This window comes from Scylla paramamosain, unplaced genomic scaffold, assembly GCF_035594125.1.
Source record: "Scylla paramamosain isolate STU-SP2022 unplaced genomic scaffold, ASM3559412v1 Contig3, whole genome shotgun sequence".
In the NCBI taxonomy this organism is placed as follows: Eukaryota; Metazoa; Arthropoda; class Malacostraca; order Decapoda; family Portunidae; genus Scylla; species Scylla paramamosain.
The window spans coordinates 3,789,623-3,814,645 of NW_026973668.1; positions in this window are offsets into that span (position 1 = coordinate 3,789,623).

Sequence of the window (25,023 nt, forward strand, 5' to 3'; positions counted from 1 at the left end):
CAGAAAGCTGTCTTTTGAGTGTTTTTAAGCATGTGAGACACCAAAACAATAAAAAAAAAATATGTAAGTCACTCTATATTGGAATCCAAAACAAAATTACTGAAAACGTATCAATTCCGTGTTTTACGTAGAAAAACGCTATAACGGATGCAAACCAACCAATATAAATAAATAGAATAACTTTATTTTCAGTGTTTTTGAGTTTGTTACCTACAAAAAACGCGAAAATGGATGCAAAGCGCTCTGTATTGGAAAATAAAAGGACATTAAGAAAATGTTTTATAGTTTCACAAGTACCACAAGGCAAAAAACGCAAAAACTCGTGAATATGGAGAAGTTTCTTAGATACAAAAATGCTAAAACTCATGAATAACACTCGTAATTGAGAAACAGAACAACCTTACCAAATGCGTGTATTTTGATTGCTTTCACATTCTTAGTTACCAAATCCCCAAACTGCATGCGAAACTAGCTTTATGTGGGAAAAAAATGACATTAGCAGAAAAGCTAAAACGTATAGAAAACACCATTTATAGAGAAACAGAATAATATTACCAAAAACATGTATTTTGTGTCTTTTTGATCATGTGAAAACATTTAAATACATTCAAAGAATCCTATGTTTGGAAAACGAAAGGACATTAGAAGAAACGTGTATTATGAGTGTTTTTAGATTCCTTAATTAAGTACCAAAAAGCTAAAATCACAAATAACACTCTTTATAGAGAATAAATAAATAAATAAATAAATAACCATTTTTTTTCTTTTCCATCTTCACAGGTACCAAGATGCCAAAATTCTGGCAAAATTCAGGGATATTATGTGGAAAAAAGAACATTATCAAAAAAACTTAATTTTTTTTTTTTTCATCTGTTATGTACCAAACTCTAAAGTGCATGCAAATAGGGGGAAATTAAACGACTTTTCCAGAAACCTGTCTCTTGAGTGTTTTTCAGCATATTAGGCACCAAAACAATAAATAATATGGAAGTCCCTCTATACGGAAATCCAAAACAAAATTACTAAAAACGTGTTTTTTTTTAGTGTTTTACGTAGAAAAACGCTATAACGGATGCAAACCAACCAATATGAAGAAATAGAATATTATTACAAAACAATTATAATTTTTGTGTTTTTGAGCTTATTACCTACAAAAAACGCGTAAATGAATGCAAAGCACTCTATATTGGGAAACAAAAGAACATTACGAGAAACGTGTATAATGAGTGTTTTATAGTTTCACAAGAACCACAAGGCAAAAAACGCAAAAACTCGTGTATATGGAAAAGTTTCTTAGGTACCAAAATGCTGAAACTCATGAAAAACACTCTTAATTGAGAAAAGAACAACCTTACCAAATGCATGTATTTTGAGTGTTTTTCACATTCTTAGTTACCAAAACCCCAAATTGCATGGAAAACTAGCTTTATGTGAAAAATAAAAAAGACATTACCAGAAAAGTGTCTTTTGAGTCTTTTGAGCGTGTTAGGCAATAAAGCATTAAAAATCAGGGCAATCACATTACATGGGAATAAAACCAACTTTTACCAAGAAATTGCCTTTAAGTCTTTTTGAGCTCATTATATACCAAAACGCTAAAACGTATGCAAACAACCTTTATAGAGAAATAGAATAACATTACCAAAAAAATGTATTTTGAGTGTTTTTCATTATTTTACCTATAAAAACGCTTAAATACATTCAATGATGTTTGGGAAACGAAAGCACATTACGAGAAACGTTTATTATGAGTGTTTTTAAGTTCCTTAAGTACCAAAAAGCTGAAACCCAGAAATAACACTTTATTAAAAAAAATAGCTTTTTTTTTATTTTGTTATTCATCGTCATAGGTACCGAGATCCCAAAATTCTGTCAAAATTCAAGGAAATTATGTGGAAAAAAGAACATTATAAAAAACTTAACTTTAGCTTTATTTTTTTTCAAACAGTTATTTACCAAACCCTAAAGTGCATGCAAAGCCACTTATATGGGGAAATTAAACGATTTTACCAGAAACCTGTCTTTCGAGTGTTTTTCAGCATGTTGGGCATCAAAACAATAGATAATATGGAAGTCACTCTATATGGGAATCAAAAACAAAACTACTGAACACGTGTCAATTCAGTGTTTTATGTAGAAAAACGCTGAAACGAATGCAAACCAACCAATATGAAGAAATAGAATATCTTACCAAAAAGGTATATTTTGTGTGTTTTTGAACCTGTTACCTACAAAAAACAAGAAAATGGATGCCAAGGACTCTATATTGGGAAACAAAAGGATATTACGAAAACCTGTATAATGAATGTTTTATAGTTTCAGAAGAACCACAAGGCAAAAAACGCAAAAACTTGTGTAGATGTAGAAGTTTCTTAGATACCAAAATTTAAAAAATCATGAATAACACTTTTAATTGAGAAACAGAACAGCCTTATCAAATGCTGTATTTTGAGTGTTTTCACATTCTTATTTACCAAAACACCAAATTGCTTGCGGAACTAGCTTCATGAGGGAAAAAAATGATATTACTAGAAAAGTGTGATTTGAATGTTTTTGAGCTTGTTAGGAAATAAAGCACTAAAATGCAGGGCAATCACACTATATGAGAATAAAACCGACTTTACCAAGAACTTGTCTGTAAGTGTTTTTGAGCTCCTTACATACCAAAACGCTAAAACGCATGCAAAATACTTTTTATGGAGAAAAATAATAACATTACCAAAAACATTTATTTTGAGTGTTTTTGATCATGTTACCTGTAAAAACGCTAAAATACGCCGAAAACTCTATATTTGAGAAACGAAAGGACATTACGAGAAATGTGAATTATGAGTGTTTTTAAGTTCCTTAAGTACCAAAAACCCACAAATAACTCTCTTTATAGAGAAACCAATATATATATATATATATATATATATATATATATATATATATATATATATATATATATATATATATATATATATATATATATATATATATATATATATATATATATATATATATATATATATATATATATATATATATATATATATATATATATATATATATATATATATATATATATATATATATATATATATATATATATATATATATATTTTTATTTTTTTTATTCATATTCATAGGTACCAAGATCCCAAAATTCTTGCAAAATTCAGGGAAATTATGTGGAAAAAAAGAACATGATCAAAAAAGTTAATTTTATCTTTTTTTCGGACTTTCATGTACCAATCATTAAACTGCATGCAAAGCCACCTATATCAGGAAATTATACGACTTCACCAGAAATTTTCTTTTGAATGTTTTCAGCATGTTAGGCATCAAAACAATGAATAATATGGAAGTTACTTTATATGGTAATCCATAACAAAATTACTGAAAACGTGTCTTTTCAGTGTTTTACATAGAAAAACTAAAACACGGATGCAAAACAACCTAATTTTAAGAAATAGAATAACATTACCAAAAAGGTATATTTTGAGTAGTTTTGAGCTTTTTACCTAAAAAAAAAAACGCGAAAAAGGATGGAAAGCACTCTATATTGGGAAAGAAAAGTAAATTACGAGAAACGTTTATAATGGGTGTTTTATAGTTTCACAAGAACCACAAAGCAAAAAACGCAAAAACACGTGTATATGTAGAATTTTCTTAGATACCAAAATGCTGAAACTCATGAATAACACTCTTAATTGAGATACAGAACAACATTGCCAAATGCGTGTATTTTGAGTGTTTTCACATTCCTAGTTACCAAAACCCCAAATTGCATACGAAACTAGCTTTATTTGGGGGAAAAAAAATGACATTACCAGAAAAGTGTCTTTTGAGTGTTTTTGAGCGTGTTAGTCAATAAACCACAAAAAAGTAGGGGATTCACATTACACAGGAATAAAACCAAATTTTATCAAGAACTAGCCTTGAAGTTTTTTTGAGGTCCTTATATACAATCCTTATCCTTATATACGTTAAAACGCATGCAAAACACTCTTTATGGAGAAACAGATAAACATTACCCAAAATATGTATTTTGAGTGTTTTTGATCATATTACCTATAAAGACGCTGAAATACATGGAAAGAACCCTATGTTTGTGAAACTAAAGGAAATTACGAGAAACGTATACCAAAAAAGCGTGTATTTTGAGTGTTTTCACATTCTTAGTTACCAAAACCACAAATTGCATACGAAATTAGCTTTATGTGGGAAAAAAATGACATTACCAGAAAAAGTTTCTTTTGAGTGTTTTTGAGCGTGTTAGGCAATAAAGCACTAAAAAGCAGGGCAATCACATTACATGGGGAATAAAACCACCTTTTACCAAGAACTTGTGTTTAAGTGTTTTTGAGCTCTTTACATACCAAAACGCTAAAACGCATGCAAAACACCATTTATGGCGAAACAGAATAACATTACCAAAAACATGTATTTTGAGTCTTTTTTGATCATTTTACCTATAAAAACACTTAAGTACATGCAAAGAACCCTATGTTTGGGAAACGAAAGGACATTACGAGAAACGTGTATTATGAGTGTTTTTAAGTTCCTGAAGTACTAAAAAAGTAAAATCACAGATAACACTCTTTTATAGAGAATAAATATATAAATAAATAAATAAATACCTTTTTTTGTTATTCATCTTAACAGAGATGCCAAAATTCTGGCAAAATTCAGTGAAATTATGTGAAAAAAAGAACATTATCAAAAAAGTTAATTTTTGCTTTTTTTCGATCTGTTATGTAGTAAACTCTAACGTGCATGCAAATATGGGGAAATTAAACGACTTTTCCAGAAACCTGTCTCTTGAGTGTTTTTCAGCATGTTAGCCACAAAAACGATAAATTATATGGTTCATATTGGTTGATTTGCATCCGTTTCAGCGTTTTTCTACGTAATACACTGAAAAAAAACACGTGTTCAGTAATTTTGTTTTGGATTCTCATATAGAGTGACTTCCATATTATTTATTGTTTTGGTGCCCAACATGCTGAAAAACACTGAAAAGACATGTTGTTCATTTTCTCCATATAGGTGGCTTTGCATGCACTTTAGGATTTGGTAAATTATTATTTAACAAAAAAAAAAAAAAAAAAAAAAGCTATGTCCTAAAAAAATTCCGAAAAAAATAAAATTAACTTTTTTGACAATGTTCTTTTTTCCACATAATTTCCCTGAATTTTGCCAGAATTTTGGGATCTCGGTACCTATGAAGATGAATAACAAAAAAAAAAAAAAAATTTTTTTTATAGAGTGTTATTTGTGGATTTTAGGTTTTTGGTACTTAATTAAGGAACTTAAATACACTCATAATAAACGTTTCTCGTAATGTCCTTTCGTTTCCCAAACATAGGGGTCTTTGAATGTATTTAAAAGTTTTTATAAGTAAAAATACATGTTTTTGGTATTCTGTTTCTCCAAAAAGGGTGTTTTGCATGCGTTTTAGCGTTTTGGTATACAATGAGCTCAAAAACACTTAAAGGCAAGTTCTTGGTAAAAGTTGGTTTCATTCCCATGTAATGTGATTGCCCTGCAATCACATTATGAGTATTATGAGTATTATGAGTATTTTTAGCTTTATATGTAACAAAATTCTAAAACAAGTGTATAGCATTCTATGTGGATAGAGAAAACAACTTTAAGAAAAAAACTTGTATATTGAGTTTTCTTTTCTTTTTTTTTATTTGTAGGTACGAAAACTCGAAATTGCATGCAAGCCACTTTATATGGGAAAAAAAAAAAACATTACCGGAAACGTGTCTTTTCCCTATGAAAGATGTTTTAGCATTTTATTACGTAATAACCGGAAACAAAACATTCAAACTACACGTTTTTGGTAATGTTATGTTTATTCTTATAGGCTGATTCTCATGCATTTTGGCGCTTTGGTACTTAAAAAGGGGAAAAACACTCATAATACACGTTTTTGGTTATGAAGGCCTGTTTCTCTTTATAGAGTGTTATTTGACCGTTCTGGTAGAGAAGTTGAATAAACACTCATAACACAACCTAAGAAAAAAAAAATTTTTTTGGTAATATTGTTCTTTTTTCTTCATGTATGTTTTTTTTTGTTTTCATGTTGAAGTTTTGGTGCCTAACATTGGGAAAAGTCACAATACACGTTTTTAGTAATGTTCTTTTGTTTTTCCATATAAAGAGGAATTCACGTGTCTTAGCGTTTTGATACATATGAAACTGAAAAACACTCATAATATACTTTTATATCATTATCGTTTCTTTTCTCCATACAGGGGACTTTGCCTGCATTTTGGCGTTTTGTTACCTAACACGCTCAAAAACACTAAAAACCACAGCTAATATTGTTCTGTTTCTCCATAAAGGATTTTTTGGACGCGTTTTAGCATTCTGGTACGTTAGAAGCTCAAAAACACTTAAAAGACACGTTTTTGATAATATTGTTTTATTTTCCCTTATAGGTTGTTGACTCATTTTTAGTAATTTTTTTTCGTTACTCCATATAAGGGGCTTTTGCATGGATTTTCAGGGGTTTGGTATCTAATAAGCTCAAAATTTTCAAAATACATATTCTTGGTAATGTTATTTTTCTCCTTAAAGGGTGCTCTGTAAACGTTTTCTTTTCCCATATTAGGTGCCTTGCATGCACTTTGGAGTTTTAGTACCTAACAAGTTAAAAAAAAAAAATTTAATATACATGTTTTTTGGTAACGTTGTTCTGTTTATGCATATAGAGTGCTATAAAATTGTTTTAGCGTTTTGTTACCAAAAAGCTAAAAAAAATAATCATAATGCACGTTTCTGTTCATACTGTTTCGTTTCCACATATCGCGTATTTTGCATGCATTTCTGCGTTTTCTTACCTAACAATACTCAATACACACGTTTTTGCTAATGATATTATTATCATTTTTTTTCACCATAAAGCGTTTGTTAATCGTGTTTCAGGGTTTGATATTTAAGAAACTCAAGAACTCTCAAAAGATACGCTTTTGGTAATGTTTTGTTTTCCCATTCAGTGTTTTCCATGTCTTTAAAGTTTTTTTGGCCAGATACAATAAAATAAACACCCAAATGACACGTACCTGGTAATATCGTTTCGTCACGAGGTTGTTTTCCATGAATTTTTGCGTTGTGTACCTAACAAGCTGGAAAACAGTTAAAACACAAGTTTTCCGTAATGTTGTTCTGTTTCTCCATAAGCGATGTTTTACGTTTTTGTTACCTAAGACGCTGAAAGACACTCAAAAGACACACTTTTAGTAATGTTCTTTTCCATATACGGTGCTGTGCATGCAGTTTGACGTTTCAGTACCTAATAATCTCAAATACACTCATAATACACTTTTTTGGTGATGTTCTGCTTCTTCATATAGGTTGCTTGATATACATTTAGGCGTTTTCGTAACAAACTTGAGGAAAAACACTCATAATGCACGTTTTTTTTTTTTATAATATTGTTCTGTTCCTACCTATACAGTGCCATTCATGTACGAGTATTTTAGCATTTCGATATAAAAGAAGCTGAAAAATCCTCATAACACACGTTTCTCTTAATATGGTGATTTGCATATATTTTGGAGTTTTCGTACCTAACAAGCTTAAAAAAAACCACTCAAAACACTAGTATTTGGTAAAGTTGTTCTGTTTCTCCATAAATGGTCTTTTGCAATTATTTTAGCGTTTTGGTGCGTAAGAAGCTCCAAAACATTCAAAAGACACGTTTTTTATTATGTTCTTTTCCTTTCCCATATAAGGAGTTTTCCATGTTCTGGTACCTAACAAATTCAAAAACACTCATTACGCTTTTGTTAACTTTATTTTCTTTCATGTAGGGTGCTTTGTATGCATTTTGGCGTTTTGGTTTCTAACGTGGGTAATGTTGTTCTGTTTCTCCACATAGAGTACTATTCACTCGTTTTAGCGTTTGGTACATATGGTGAAAAACACTCACAATCAACATTTATATTAATATCGTTTCTTTTCCCTATATCGGGTACTTTGCTTACATTTTTTTTTTCAATTTAATTTAAAGAAAGCTCATAATAACTCAAAACACACCATTTTACTGATGTAGTTCTGTTTCTCCATAAAATGTCTTTCTTCACGCGTTTGGTATTTAAGAAGCTCAAAACACTGAAAATACACGTTTTTTGATGATCGTGTAATGTTTTTTTTTTAAGCGTTTAGTACATAATACGCTCAAAAACACCTATATGACACGATCTGGTAATGTCGTTTCGTTACCCCATATAGGGTGGTTTCCATGAATTTCGGCGATTTGGTACCTAATAAGATCAAAAATTCTCAAAACACACGTTTTTTTTTTTTGGTAATGCTATTTTTCTCCATAAAGGGTGTTTTGACATGATTTAGCGTTTTGGTACAGAAAAAGCTGAAAAATACTCAAAAGACAAGATTTTAATAATAAAGTTTTCTTTTCCCATATAGGAAACTTTGTTTACAGCTTGGGTATTTGGTACCTAACATGCTCAAAAACACTAAAAAAGACATGTTTTTGGTATTTTTTCCTCCATATACTCATAAGGTGCCTTGCATGCACTTTGGCGTTTTGCTACCTGACAAAAAAAAAAAAACCTTTCTATACACGGTTTTTGGGAAGGTTCTGTTTTTTTCATATAGAGAAGGTCAAAAACACTCATAATACATGTTTTCTTTCATTTTCCTATGTAGGGTGCATTGCATTGTTTTGATACCTATCAAGATCAAAAACACTTATAATACTCGTTTTTGGTAATGTTGTTCTGTTTCCTTATATAGGGTGCTTGTGTGCATTTTAGCGTTTTGGTACTTAACATGGGAAAAAAACACTCATAACACAAGCCTTTGGTAATGTTGTTCTCTTTCTCCATAGAGAGAGCTATTTAAGTGTTTTAGCGTTTTGGTATCTATGAAGCTGAAAAACACTTATTATACACGTATCTGTTAAAATCAATTCCTTTCCCCATTTTGGGTACTTTGTATGCTTTTTGCCGTTTTATTACCTAACAAGCTCAGTAACACTAAAACACACATTTTTCCTAATGTTGTTCTGTTTCTCCATAAAGTGTGTTTTGGACACTTTTAGCGTTTTAGCGTTTAATGCGTTTAATACTCAAAACACTGAAATTAAACGATTTTGTAATGTTGTTCTATTATTATTATTGCATGCATTTATTCGTTTTTGTACCTAACAAGCTCAAAACACTGAAAATACACATTTTTGGTAATATTGTTTTGTTTCTCCAAAGAGAGTGCTTTTTATGTCTTTTTGCGCTATAGTACATAAGAAGGTGAAAAACCGTCATAATACACTTTTCTGTTCATATCGTTTCGTTTCCCCATATAGGGTTCTTAGCATGCATTTTGGCGCTTTGGTGTCTTACAAGCTCAAAAGCGCTCAAAAAAAAAAAAAAAAAAAAAGCGTTTTTGGCAATGTAGTTATGTTTCTCCATGAGTGTTTTAAATGCGTTTTAGCGTTCTGGTACATAAGAAGGTGAAAATTACTGAAAAGACACGTATTTGGTAATGTTTACCTTAGCCATATAAAGTGATTTTCATGCACCTTAGGATTTTAGTACCATACAAGCTCAAAAACACTCATAATACACTTTTTTGGTAATGTTCTGTTTTGTTTTGTTTTTCACATTGGGTGCTTTTTATGGATTTTGGCGTTTTGGTATCTGATATAATAATTATAATATATGTTTTTAGTAATATTGTTCTGTTTCCCCAGAGAGAGTGCTATTCACAGCTTTTAGCGTTATAAAAAGATGAAAAACCCCATAATACACTTTTGTTCATATCGTTTCGTTTCTCTGTATCTGGTACTTCGTATGCATTTTGGCGTCTTGCTACCTATCCTGCTTAAAAACACTCAAAACACCCGTTTCTTTGGTAATCTTGTTCTGTTTCTCCATAAAGGATGTTTTGCACACGTTAAAGTGTTTGTACAGTAAGAAGCTCAAAAATACTCAAAAAGGACGGTTTTGATAATGTTTTGGTTTGCTATATGGAGAGTTTCCCATTGTTTTTAACATTTTGGTGCCTAATATACTCAAAAATACTGAAATGACACGTTTTTGGTAATGTTTTGTTACCCCATTAAGGGTGCTTTCAATGTGTTTTGGTGTTCTGGTACTTAAGAAGCCCCCCCCAAAAAAAACACTCAAAATACATGTTTTTAGGAGTGTCGTTCTGTTTCTCCGTAAAGGTTTTTTTTTGCATGCATTTTATCGTTTTATTACGTAAGAGACTGAGAAATACTCAAAACGCATGTTTTTGGTAATGTTGTTTGCTTTTCCCAAATAGAGTGCTTTACTTGCACACTTCGAGTTTTGGTACTGAGAGTCTAAAAAATACTCTTATTACGCGTTTCTAGTAATGTTTTGTTTCTTCCTATAGGTTGCTTTGTATGCATTTTGGCGTTTTGCCAAACATGGGGAAAAACATGGAGAAAAAGGATCATACTAAACGTTTTCTATGTTGTTCTGTTTTTCTATATAAAAATACTATTCACCTGATTTAGAGTTTTAGTACATAAGCTGAAAAACGCTCATAATGCACGTTACTTTTAATATCGTTTCGTTTCCCCATATCGGTTAATTTACATGTATTTTGGCGTTTTGGTACCTAACATGTTGGAAAAATCTCACATCATACGTTTTTGGTAATGTTGTTCTGTTTCTCCATAAAGGGTGTTTTACATGTGCTTTAGCGTTTTGATACGTAAGAATCTCAAAAAACCCTGAAACAACACGTTTTTGATAATATTTTTTCCCATATAGATTATTTTCGATGCTTTTTAGCGTTTTGATGCCTAACACGCTCAAAAACACGCAAATGACAAGTTTCTTGTAATGTCGTTTCGATACCCTAAATAATGTGCTTTGCATGCATTTTGGCGTCATGGTTCCTAACAAGCTCAAAAACACTCACAGTACAGTTTTTTAGCAATGTTGTTCTGTTTCTCCGTAAAGGTAGTTTTGAATGCATTTTAGCGTTTTGGTACATAAGAAGCCAGAAAAAAGTCAAACGCCACGTTTTTTTTCGGTGTTTTTTTTTTTTCTTTATTTTTTTTTATTTCTAATATAGTGTGCTTTGTACACGTTTTGATACCTGAAATGTTTTGGTAAATAGCAAACTCAAAAACATTCATAATACACGATTTTGGTAATGTTCGTCTGTTTCTTCATATAGCGTGCTTTGTATGAATATTTCCGTTTTGGTACCTAACATGAGGAAAAACGTTAATAATAGACATTTTTGATCATGTTTTGTTTTTCCATACAGAGTGCTACTCACGTGCTTTAGCGTTTTGGTATCTATGAAGTTGAAAACACTCAATAAACGTTTCTCTTGAAAATCATTTCGTTTTCCCGTGATGGTTACTTTGCATTAATTTCTTCGTTTTATTAACTAACAAGCTCAAAACACTTAAAACACACGTTTTTCCTAATGTTCTGTTTTTCCATAAAGTTTGTTTTGGACACGTTTTAGCGTTTTGGTACGTAAAAAGCTGAAAAAAAATACCCAAAAGACACGTTTTAAATAATGGTGCTTTTTTTTTTCCAATATTTGATGTTTTTTTTATTCTTTTCATTGTTTCTGTGTCTAATATGCTCGAAAACACCTAATTGGCACGTTTCTGGGAATGTCTTTTCGTTACCCCATGTAAGATGCTTTGAATGCATTTTGGCATTTTGGTATTTAATAAGCTCAAAAACTGAAAATATACGTTTTTTTTTTTGTAATTTTGTTATTTTTCTCCATAAAGGCTGTTCTATATGCATGTTATCGTTTTGTTACGTAAGCTAAAAAACACTCAAAAGAAACGTTTTGATTAATACTGTTTTCTTTTCCCATATAAGGTGCTTTGCATACACATTGGCTACTTCGTATCTAAGAAGATTAAAAACACTCAAAATGCACGTTTTTGATCATGTTGTTTTGTTTTCCCATATAGAAAGGTTTCCATTGCTTTTAGCGTTTTGGTGCCTGATATACTCAAAAAACATCCAAATCACACGTTTCTGGTAATGTCCATATACACTGATTTGTATGCATTTTGGGGTTTTAGTATATAAGAACAACAGGTGACAAAGTGAAAAAAAACACTCAAAACACACGTTTTCTTCGTATTGCTGTTCTATTTCTCCATGACTGGTGTTTTGCATGCATTATATAACTTTGGTACGTAGGAAGCTGAAAAACACTAAAAAGACATTTTTTTGGGTAATATTTTCTTTTCCCATATAGGATGCTTTTCATGTTCTTTTCATGTTTTCCTACCTTACAATTTCAAAAACACTCATAATACACGTTTTTGGTAATGTTCGTTTTCTTCATATAGGATGTCTTCTATACATTTTTTGATTTTTGTATCTAACGTGGGGAAAACACTCACTATGTAACAAAATTTCACTTTTGTCTTGTGTTTGTCCCCAAACCATATTTTTCGTGTTATTTTCATCTAAACAAAATAGAAAAAAGAAAATTATTTTGATCTTAAAACTGTTTTTTTTTTTTTTTTTCTGGTTAGAACAATGAATCTACATTTTTGTCTTGCTTCATTATAGTTTGGGTTACTATTGGTTTTCATGTCAGGTAAAGACCTTTGTAAAATCTCAATTGCTTACCTAATTGCTTTTGAAATGTTCCAAACAAGGTAAAACAATGAAAGAAAGAATATAAAGTGTTATAAAGATTTCTAGTTTTAATAAGATATTTTTTTAACTGACTAGATCTAGCAAGAAATTATTCATATTTACAAGAGTTTGCTTACATTTCAGAAATCTTCGCAAATCTCCCAGAATGTTTTACTAGACACTTCTGAGAGTTTCTACAACATTTTAGAACATTCCGTTCAATGTAAACATTTCCAGAATATTCTAGAACTTTCTGGAATACAGTAAAAATAGGTAGAAGTTTCAAAAATTTTCTAGAGTATACAAGAATGATTCAGAATATTCTAAAGTAGGTTTAAGAATATTCTAGAGATTGAGGACATTCTGGAAAACATTCTAGAAAGACTAAAAATATTCTAAAGTATTGCTTGAAAATATAAAAGTAGAGGTTTGCTGACCACTATTCAGTTTTGCTTTGGCTGCCAGACAAGACACCTCACAAGAAGTGAAATGGCATCAAGAGGCTGCAATCATTTTACAGATGCATTCTGCTACATATGTGGTCAATTCATTAAGACAAGAGCAAAGAAGTTCTCTGTGACAGAACCTAAAAAAAAAAAAAAGGTCAAAAATAGTTATTTTGGGATAAAAAAAAAAAAATCATTCTAAAAGCCACAAGAATAATGACAGGAATAATGGACATTTTCTTTTGTTTTCCAATGAAAAGAGTTGGAAAATAGCGAATGTTTGTCAAAGACAAAAATCATGTTACATAGTGACTACACGATTTGATAATGCTGTTGTTTTTTTCTCCAAATAGAGTGCTATTCATTTATTTACAGTTATGGTACCTGAGAAGATAAAAAAAAAAAAAAAACTGTCATGATAATTTTTCTGTTATTATCGTTTCGTTTCCCAATATAATGTAATTTGTATGTGTTTTAGCGTTTATGTACCTAACACGCTCAAAAACACTTAAAATACATATTTTTTTGCTAATGTTTTCTGTTTCTCCATAAAAGGGTGTTTTGGACTCGTTTTAGCGTTTTGGTACGTAAGAAGCTAAAAAACAATAAAAGTATATGTTCTTAATGTTTTTTTTTCACAGAGTGTTTTCCATGTTTTTTTTTTTTTTTTTTTATCGTTTGGAGCCTAATATGCTCAAAAACACTTAAGTAAAACGTTTCTGATAATGTCGTTCCCTTACCCGAGAGAAGGCGCTTTGCATGCATTTTGGCGTTTTGCTACCTAACAAGCTGCAAAACATTCAAAACATAAGTTTTTGATAATGATGTTCTTTTTCTTCATATATGGTGTTTTGCACGCGTTTTAGCGATTTGGGAAGTAAGAAGCAAGAAACACTTGAAAAACACTTTTTTTTTTTTTTGTAATGATGTTTTCTTTTCTCATATAGGATGCTTTGCATGCACTTTAGCATTTTGGTAAATAATAAGCTTAAAAACACTAATATTAAACTTTTCTCTAAATATTGTTTCGTTTCCCAATATCGGATAAATTCCATGCATTTTTGCGGTCGGGTACCTAACAAAATGAAATACGTTCAAATCACCCGTTTTTTTTTGTGTAGTTATGTTTCTCCATTAAGGTTGTTTCGGTTGTTTTTCTTTTTGTTTTCCCATCTAGAGTGTTTTCATGCTTTCCATCGTTTTGGTGCATAATATGCTCAAAAATAGCCAAATGACACGTTTCTGGTAATGTTGTTCAGTTACCCCATAGTGGGTGCTTTGCTTGCATTTTGTCGTTTTGGTACCTAAGAAGCTCATAAACACACACACACACACACACACACACACACACACACACACACATACACATAAAAAAAAATAATAATAAATATATAAAATAAAATAAAATAAAATAAAATAAAATAAATAAATGAAATAAATAAATGAAATAAATGAAATAAATAAATTAATGAATTAATAAAAATTATAATACGGTTTAGGCAATGTTGTTCCTTTTTTTTTTTTTTCCATAAAAAGTGTTTTACATGCGTTTTAACGTTTTGTTACGTAAGAAGCTGAAAAACACTCAAGACACGATCTTGGTAGTTTTCTTTGCTTTTTCCATATAGAGTTCTTTGCAAGCACTTGGCATTTTGTTACCTAACAAGCTCAAAAACACTCATCTCAAACTTAAAAACCTTAGTGATTTTCTTCTGTTTCTTCATGTAAGGTACTTTGCCTTCATAATACACGTTTTTATTAATATTGTTCTGTTTCTCCATATAGAGTGTGTTTTGTTACCTAAGAAGCTGAAAAACACTCATAATACACAATAATTTCCATTCCATATATCTGATACTTTGCATGCATTTTTGGTGTTTTCTTACTTAACAAGAAAAAAAAAACACTCAAAACACACGTTTGTCGAAATGTTATTCTGTTTCCAAATAAAGTGTGTTTTTGACGTGTTTTAGCGTTTTCGTACGTAATAAGCTAAAAAATCTCAAAAGACACGCTTTTTATTATACATTTTTTTTCCATATAGTTTTTTCCAAACCTTTTTTCTTTTTTTGTTTTTTGTTGCCTAATATGCTAAATAATACTCAATGGTCACCTTTCTATTTTTTTTTTTATAAAGAGTGTTATTTTTGGGTTTTAGCTTTTTGGTACTTAAGGAACTTAAAAACACTCATAATAAACGTTTTTCGTAATGTCCATTCGTTTCCCAAACATCATTGAATGTATTTAAGCGATTTTATAGATAAAATAATCAAAAACACTCAAAATACATTTTTTTGGTAATGTTATTCTGTTTCTCCATAAAGGGTGTATTTCATGCGTTTTAACGATTTGTTATATAATGAGCTCAAAAACACTTAAAGGCAAGTTCTTGGTAAAAGTTGGTTTTATTCCCATGTAATGTGATTGCCCTGCTTTGTAGTGCTTTATTGCCTATCACGCTCAAAAATACTCAAAAGACACTTTTCTGGTAATGTCATTTTTTTTTCTCACATAAAGATAGTTTTGCATGCACTTTGGGGTTTCGATAACAAAGAATGTGAAAAACACTCAAAATACACACATTTGGTAAGGTTGTTCTTTTCTCAATTAGAAGTGTTATTCATGAGTTTCAGCGTTTTGGTACCTAAGAAACTACTCCATATACACGAGTTTTTGTGTTTTTTGCCTTGTGGTTCTTGTGAAACTATAAAACACTATAAATACACGTTTCTCGTAATGTTCTTTTGTTTCGCAATATAGAATGCTTTGCATTCATTTTCGCGTTTTTTGTAGGAAACAAGCTCAAAAACAAACAAATTATACCTGTTTCGTAATGTTATTCTATTTCTTCATATTGGTTGGTTTACTTCCGTTTTAGCGTTTTTCTTCGTAAAACACTGAAAAAACACGTTTTTATTAATTTTGTTTTGGATTCCCATATAGAGGGACTTCCATATTATTTATCGTTCTGGTGCCTAACATGCTGAAAAACACTCAAGAGACAGGTTTCTGGAAAAGTCGTTTAATTTCCCCATATATGCATGCACTTTAGAGTTTGGTACATAAGAGTTGAACAAAAAAAGCAAATATTAAGTTTTCTGATAATGTTCTTTTTTCCACTTAATATCCCTGAATTTTGCCAGAGCTTTGGCATCTTGGTACCTGTGAAGATGAATAACATGAAAAAAAAAATGGTATTTATTTATTTATTTATTTATTTATTTTCTAAAAAAGAGTGTTATTTGTGATTTTAGCTTTTTCGTACTTAATTAAGGAACTTACAAAACACTCATAATACACTTTTCTTCTAATGTCCTTTCGTTTTCTAAACATAGGGTTCTTTGCATATATTTAAGTGTTTTTACATAATCAAAAAGACTCAAAATACATGTTTTTGGTAATGTTATTCTGTTTCTTCATTAAGGGTGTTTTGCATGCGTTTTATCGTTTTGGTATGTAAGGAGCTCAAAAACACTTAAAGGCAAGTTCTTGGTAAAAGTTGATTTCATTCCCACGTAATGTCATTGCCCTGCGGTTCAGTGCTTTATTGCCTAACACGCTCAAAAATACTCAAAAGACATTTTCCTGGTAATGTCATTTTTTCCCCATATAAAGCTAGTTTCGCATGCAATTTGATGTTTTGGTAAATAAGAATGTGGAAACACTCAAAATACACGCATTTGGTAAGGCTGTTTTGTTTCTCAATTATGACTGTCATGACTTTCAGCATTTTGGTGTGTGGTGATACAAAAATGCTGAAACTCATGAATGATACTCGTAATTGAAAAACAGAACAACCTTACGAAATGCGTTTATTTTGAGTGTTTTCACATTTTTAGTTACCAAAACCCCAAATTGTATGCCAAACTAGCTTTATGTGTGAAAAAAATGACATCACCAGAAAAGTGTCTTTTGAGTTTTTTTCAGCGTGTTATGCAATAAACCACTAAACCGCAGGGCAATGACATTAAGTGGGAATAAAACCAACTTTTACCAAGAACTTGCCTTTAAGTGTTTTTGAGCTCCTTACATACCAAAACGCTAAAACGCATGAAAAAAACCCTTTATGGAAAAAACACAATAACATTACCAAAAACATGTATTTTGAGTCTTTTTGATCATGTTACCTATAAAGAACACTTAAATACATGCAAAAAACACTATGTATGGGAAACAAAAAGACATTACAAGAAACGTGTATTATCGGTGTTTTTAAGTTCCTTAAGTACCAAAAAGCCTAAACCCACAAATAACACTCTTTATAGAGAATAAATAAATAAATAAATAAATAAAAATAACATGTTTTTGTTGTGTTATTCATCTTCACAGGTATCGAGATGCCAAAATTCTCGCAAAATTCAGGCAAATTATGAGGAAAAAAAAATTATCAAAATAAGTTAATTTTAGCTTTTTTTCGAACAGTTATGTACCAAACTCTAAAGTGAGTGCAAATATGGGGAAATTAAGCTACTTTACCAGAAACCAGTCTCTTGAGTGTTTTTCAGCATGTTAGGCACCAAAACGATAAATAATATGGAAGTCTATATAGGAATCCAAAACTAATTTACTAAAAACGTGTTTTTTCAGTGTTTTACGTAGAAAATTGCTTAAACGGATGCAAAGCAACCAATAATAAAAAATAGAATAACATTACGAAAAAAGGTATATTTTGAGTGTTTTTGAGCTTTTTACCTAGAAAAACGTGAAAATGGATGCAAAGATCTCTATATTGGGAAACAAAACGACATTACGAGAAACGTGTATAATGAGTGTTTTATAGTTTCACAAGAACCACAAAGCAAAAAACGCATAAACTCGTGTATATGGAGAAGTTTCTTAGATACAAAATGCTGAAACTCATGAATAACACTTTTAATTGAGAAAGAGAACAACCTTACCAAATGCGTGTATTTTGATTGTTTTTCACATTCTTAGTTACCAAAGCACCAAATTGCATGGAAAACTAGTTTTTTTTTGTGGGAAAAAAATTACACTAAAAGAAAAGTGTCTTTCGAGTCTTTTTGAGCGTGTTAGGCAATAAAGCACTAAAAAGCAGGGTAATCACATTACATAGGAATAAAATCAAATTTTACCAAGAACTTGCCTTTAAGTGTTTTTGAGCTCATTATATACCAAAATGCTAAAACGCATGCAAAACAGCCTTTATGAAGAAACAGAATAACATTACCAAAAACAAATAAATTGAGTTTTTTTTTTTTTTTACCTATAAATCTATTAAATACTTACAAAGATACCTATGTTTGGGAAACGACAGTACATTACGAGAAACGTGTATTATGAGTGTTTTTAAGCTCCTTAAGTACCAATAATCTAAAACCCACAAATAACACTCTTTATAAAAAATAAAATAAATAAATAAAATAGCATTTTTTTTTCTTATTCATCTTCATAAGTACGGAGATGCCAAAATTCTGGCAAAATTCAGGGAGATTATGTGGAAAAAAAAAAAAATTATCAAAAAATAAATTTCTTTTTTCGGACTCTTATGTACCAAACCCTAAATTGCATCCAAAGCCACCTACATAGGGAAATTAAACGACTTTACAAGAAACCTTTCTTTTGAGTGTTTTTTTTAGCATGTTAGGAACCAAAACAATAAATAATATTGAATTCACTCTATGTGGGAATCCAAAACAAAATTACTGAAAACGTGTTTTTTTCAGTGTTTTACGTAGAAAAACGCTAAAGCGGATGCAGACCAACCAATGTAAAGAAAGAGATTAACATTACCAAAAATGTATATTTTGAGTGTTTTTGAGCTTCTTACATACAAAAAAAAAAAAAACGCGAAAATGGATGGAAAGCACTCTGTATTGGGAAACAAAAGGACATTAAGAAAATGTTTATAATGAATGTTTTATAGTTTCACAAGAACCACAAGGCAAAAAACGTAAAAAAATTGTGAATATGGTTTCTTAGACACCAAAATGCTGAAAGTCATGAATAACACTCTTAATTGAGAAACAGAATATTACAAAATACGTGTATTTTGAGTGTATTCACATTCTTATTTACCAAAACCCAAAATTGCATGCGAAACTAGCTTGATGTGGGAAAAGAAATGACATTACCAGAAAAGTGTCTTTTGAGTGTTTTTGAGCGTGTTAGGCAATAAAGTACTAGAAAGCAGGGAATTCACTTTACATGGGAATAAAACCAACTTTTACCAAGAACTTGCCCATACGTGTTTTTGAGCTCCTTACATACCAAAACGATAAAACGCATGAAAAACACCCTTTATGGAGAATCACAATAACATTACCAAAAACATGTATTTTGAGTCTTTTTGATCATGTTACGTATAAAAACACTTAAATACATGCAAAGAACCCTATGTTCTGGAAACGAAAGGACATTACTAGAAACGTGTATTATAAGTGTTTTAAAGTTCCTTAAGTACCAAAAAGCTAAAATCACAAATAACAATCTTTATAGAGAATAAATAAATAAATAAATAAATGCCATTTTTATTTTTTTGTTATTCATCTTCACAGGTACCGAGATGCAAAAATTCTGGCAAAATTCAGGGAAATTATGTGGAAAAAAGAACATTATCAAAAAAGTTAATTTTTCCTTTTTTTTTTGAACTCTTATGTACGAAACTCTAAAGTGCATGCAAATATGAGGAAATTAAACGACTTTTCCAGAAACTTGTCTCTTGATTGTTTTTCAGCATGTTAGGCACCAAAACGATAAATAATATGGAAGTCCCTCTATATGGGAATAAAAAAAAAAAAAAATACTAAAAACGTGTTTTTCTCAGTGTTTTACATGCAAAGAACCCTATATTTGGGAAACGAAAGGACATTACCAAAAACGTGTATTATAAGTGTTTTTAATTTCCTTAAGTACCAAAAACCTAAAACCCACAAATAACACTTTATAGAGAAACCCCCCAATTTTTTTTTTTTTGTTATTCTTCTTCATAGGTTACAAAACAATTAATAATATGGAATTCCCTTTATAGGGAAATCCAAAACAAAATTACTAAAAACGTGTTTTTTCAATGTTTTACATGCAAAGAACCCTATATTTGGGAAACGAAAGGACATTACGAGAAACGTGTATTATGATTGTTTTTAAGTTCCTAAGTACCAAAAACACAAAAACCCACAAATAACACTCTTTATAGAGAAACCAATTTTTTTTTTTTGTTATTCATCTTTATAGGTACCAATATGCCAAAATTCTGGCAAAATTCAGGGAAATTATGTAGAGAAAAGAACATTAAGAAAAAATTAATTTTATTTTTTTTTCGGACTGTTATGTACCAAACCCTAAAGTGTATGAAATGCCACCTATATGGGGAAATAATACGACTTTACCAGATACCTGTCCTTTGAATGTTTTTCAGCATGTTAGGCATCAAAAGAATAAATAATATGGAAGTTACTTAATACGGTAATCCATAACAAAATTACTGAAAACGTGTATTTTCAGTGTTTTACGTAGAAAAACTAAAAAAACGGATGAAAACCAACCAATTTTTAAGAAATAGAATAACATTACGAAAAAGGTATATTTTTTGTAGTGGTTTTGAGCTTTTTAGCTACAAAAAAACGAGAAAATGGATGGAAAGCTCTCTATATTGGGAAAGGTGTAAATTTTCACAGGACAAAAAACGCAAAATCTTATGTAGGAGTTTCTTAGATACCAAAATGCTGAAACTCATGAATAACACTCTTAATTGATATACAGAACAACCTCACCAAATGCGTGTATTTTCAGTATTTTTCAAATTCTTAGTTACCAAAACCTCAAATTGCATGCGAGAGTAGCTTTATGTGGGAAAAAAATGATATTACCAGAAAAGTGTCTTTTGAGTGTTTTTGGAGCGTGTTAGGTAATAAAGCTCTAAAAAAGCAGGGCATTCATATTATATAGGAATAAAACCAAATTTTATCAAGAACTTGCCTTTAAGTGTTTTTGAGCACCTTACCTACGAAAACGCCAAAACGCAAGCAAAACGCTCTTTATGGAGAAACAGAATAACATTACCAAAAACATGTATTTTGAGTGTTTTTGATGATGTTACCTAAAAAAACGCATAAATACATACAAAAAACCGTGTGTTTGTGAAACAAATGAACATTACGAGAAACGTGTATTTTGAGAGTTTTTAAGTTCCTTTAGTGCCTAAAAGCTAAATCCCTCAAACAACAACACTCTTTATAGAGAAAAAAATAAATAAATAAAAAAATAAAAAAGATACAATTTAAAAAAAAAAAAATATTCATCTTCATAGGTACCGAGATGCCAAAATTCTGACAAAATTCAGTGAAATTATGACAAAAGAAATAACATTATCAAAAGTTAATTTTAGCTTTTTTTCGGACTGCTATGTACCAAACCCTAAAGTGCATGGAAAGCCACCTATATGGGGAAATTAAACGACTTTACTAGAAACATGTCTTTTGAGTGTTTTTCAGCATGTTAGACACAAAAACGATAAACAATATAAGAGTCACTATATATGGGAATCCAAAACAAAATTACTGAAAATGTGTCCTTTCAGTGTTTTACGTAGAAAATTGCTAAAACGGATGTAAAACAACCAATATGAAGAATTAGAATAACATTACCGAAAAGATATGTTTTGAGTGTTTTTGAGCTTATTACTTACAAAAAACGCGAAAATGGATGTAAAGCAGTCTATACTGGGAAAGACAAGGACATTACGAGAAACGTGTATAATGAGTCTTTTATAGTTTCACAAGAACCACAAGGCAAAAAACGCAAAAACTCATGAATATGGAAAAGTTTCTTAGATACCAAAATGCTGAAACTCATGATTAACACTCGTAATTAAGAAACAAAACAACCTTATCAACTGCGTATATTTTGAGTGTTTTCACATTCTTAGTTACCAAGACCCCAAACTCTATGCAAAACTAGCTTTATGTGGGGGAAAAAAAAAATGACATTACCAGAAAAGTGTCTTTTGAGAGTTTTTCAGCGTGTTAAGGAATAAAGTACTAAAAAGCAGGGCAATCACATTACATGGGAATAAAACCAACTTTTACCAAGAACTTCCTTTTAAGTGTTTTTGAGCTCCTTACATACCAAAACGCTAAAACGGATGGAAAACATCTTTTTGATCATGTTACCTATGAAAAAAACTTAAATACATGGAAAGAACCCTATGTTTGGGAAAAGAAAGGATATAACGAGAAACGTGTATTATGAGTGTTTTTAATTTTTTTAAGTACTAAAAAGGTAAAACCCACAAATAACACTCTTTATAGAGAATAAAAAAAAAAAAAATAAATAAAAAAATACCATTTTTTTTTTATTTTTATTCATCATCACATGTACCGAGATTCCATAATTCTGGCAAAATTCAGGTAAATTATGTGGAAAAAACATTATCAAAAAAGTTAATTTTAGATTTTTTTGGAACTGCATATAAATATGAGAAAAATTAAACGACTTTACCAGAACCCAGTTTCTTGAGTGTTTTTCAGCATGTGAGGCACCAAAACGATACATAATATAGAAGTCACTTTAAATAGGAATCCAAAACAAAATTACTGAAAACGTGTTTTTTTTCAGTGTTTTACGTAGAAAAACGCTAAAACGGATGCAAACCAACCTATATGAAGAAATAGAATAACATTACGAAAAAGGTATATTTTGTGTGTTTTTGAGCTTGTTACCTACAAAAAACGCGAAAATGGAAGCCAAGCACTCTATATTGGGAAACAAAAGGACATTACGAAAACCTGTATAATGAATGTTTTATAGTTTCACAAGATCCACAAGGCAAAAAACGCAAAAAAATGTGGAGATGGAGATGTTTCTTAGATACCAAAATGCTAAAAATCATGAATAACACTGGTAATTGAGAAACAGAACAACCTTACCAAATGCGTGTATTTTGAGTGTTTTCACATTCTTATTTACCAAAACACTAGCTAGCTTTAAATGGGGAAAAAAAAAATGATATTACCAGAACAGTGTCCTTTTAGTGTTTTTAAGCGTGTTAGACAATAAAACACTAAAAAGCAGGGCAATCGCAATACGTAGGAATAAAACCAACTTTTACCAAGAAATTGCCTTTAAGTGTTTTTGAGCTCCTTACATACCAAAACGCTAAAACGCATGCAAAACACTCTTGATGGAGAAAAATAATATCACCAAAAACATTTATTTTGAGTGTTTTTGATCATATTACCTATAAAAACGCTTAAATACGCAAAGAATCCTATATTTGGGAAACGAAAGGACATTACGAGAAACGTGTATTTTGAGTGTTTTTAAGTTCCTTAAGTACCAAAAACTTAAAACCCACAAATAACTGTTTATAATGAAACCAAAAAATATATATATTTTTTTTTTGTTATTCATCTTCATAGGTACCAAGATGCCAAAATTCTAGCAAAATACAGGGAAATTATGTGGAAAAAGGAACATTATCAAAATTTTTTTTTCGGACTATTATGTAACAAACACTAAACTGCATGCAAAGCCACCTATATAAGGAAATTATACGACTTTACCAGAAACCTGCTTTTTGAATGTTTTTCAGCATGTTAGGCATGAAAACAATAAATAATATGGAAGTTACTTTATATGGTAATCCACGACAAAATTACTGAAAACGTGTCTTTTCAGTGTTTTACTTAGAACTAAACTAAACTAAAAAAATGTATGCAAACCAACCATTTTTTTTTTAAATAGAATAACATTACCAAAAAGGTATATTTTAAGTAGTTTTGATATTGTTACCTAAAAACGTGTTTAATTAATGGGTGTTTTATAGTTTCACAAGGACCACAAGGCAAAAAACGCAAAAACTCGCGTATGTGTAGAAGTTTCTTAGATACCAAAATGCTGAACCTCATGAATAACACTCTTAATTGAGATACAGAACAACAATACCAAATGCGTGTAGTTTCAGTGTTTTTTTCACATTCCTAGTTACCAAATCCCCAAATTGCATTGAAACTAGCTTTATGTATGAAAAAATAACATTACCAGAAAAGTGTCTTGTGGGTGTTTTTGAGCGTGTTAGGCAATAAACCACTAAAAAGCAGGAGATTCACATTACACGGGAATAAAACTAAGTTTTACCAAGAACTTGCCTTGAAGTGTTTATGAGCTCCTTACATACCAAAACGTTAAAACGCATTTAAAAGACTCTTAATGGAGAAACGGAAAAAAAATACGTAGGAATAAAACCAACTTTTACCAAGAAATTGCCTTTATGTGTTTTTGAGCTCCTTACATACCAAAACACTAAAACGCATGCAAAACACTCTTGATGGAGAAAAATAATATCACCAAAAACATGTATTTTGAGTGTTTTTGATCATGTTACCTATAAAGACGCTGAAATACATGGAAAGAACCTTATGTTTGTAAAACTAAAGGACATTACGAGAAACGTTTATTTTGAGTGTTTTTAAGTTCCTTTAGTACCAAAAAGCTAAAACCCACAAATAACAACACTCTTTAGAGAGAGAGAAAAAAAAAAAATAATAATAATAAAAAAATGCCATTTTTTTCTTTTTTTTTTTTGTTATTCATCTTCATAGGTACCAAGAAGCCAAAATTATGGCAAAATTCAGTGAAATTATGTCAAAAATGAACATTATAATAAAAAAATTTTGGCTTTTTTTTTTGGACTGTTATGTACCAAACAATAAAGTGCATGCAAAGCCATCTACATAGGGAAATTAAACGACTTGGCCAGAAACCTTTACTTTGAGTGTTATTCAGCATGTTAGAAACCAAAACGATAAATAATATATGAGTCACTCTATATGGGAATCAAAAACAAAATTACTGAAAACGTGTCTTTTCAGTATTTTACGTAGAAAATCGCTAAAACGAATGTAAACTAACCAATATGAAAAAATAGAATAACATTACCGAAAATGTATATTTTTTGTGTTTTTGAGCTTGTTACCTACAAAAAAAGCATTTTATAT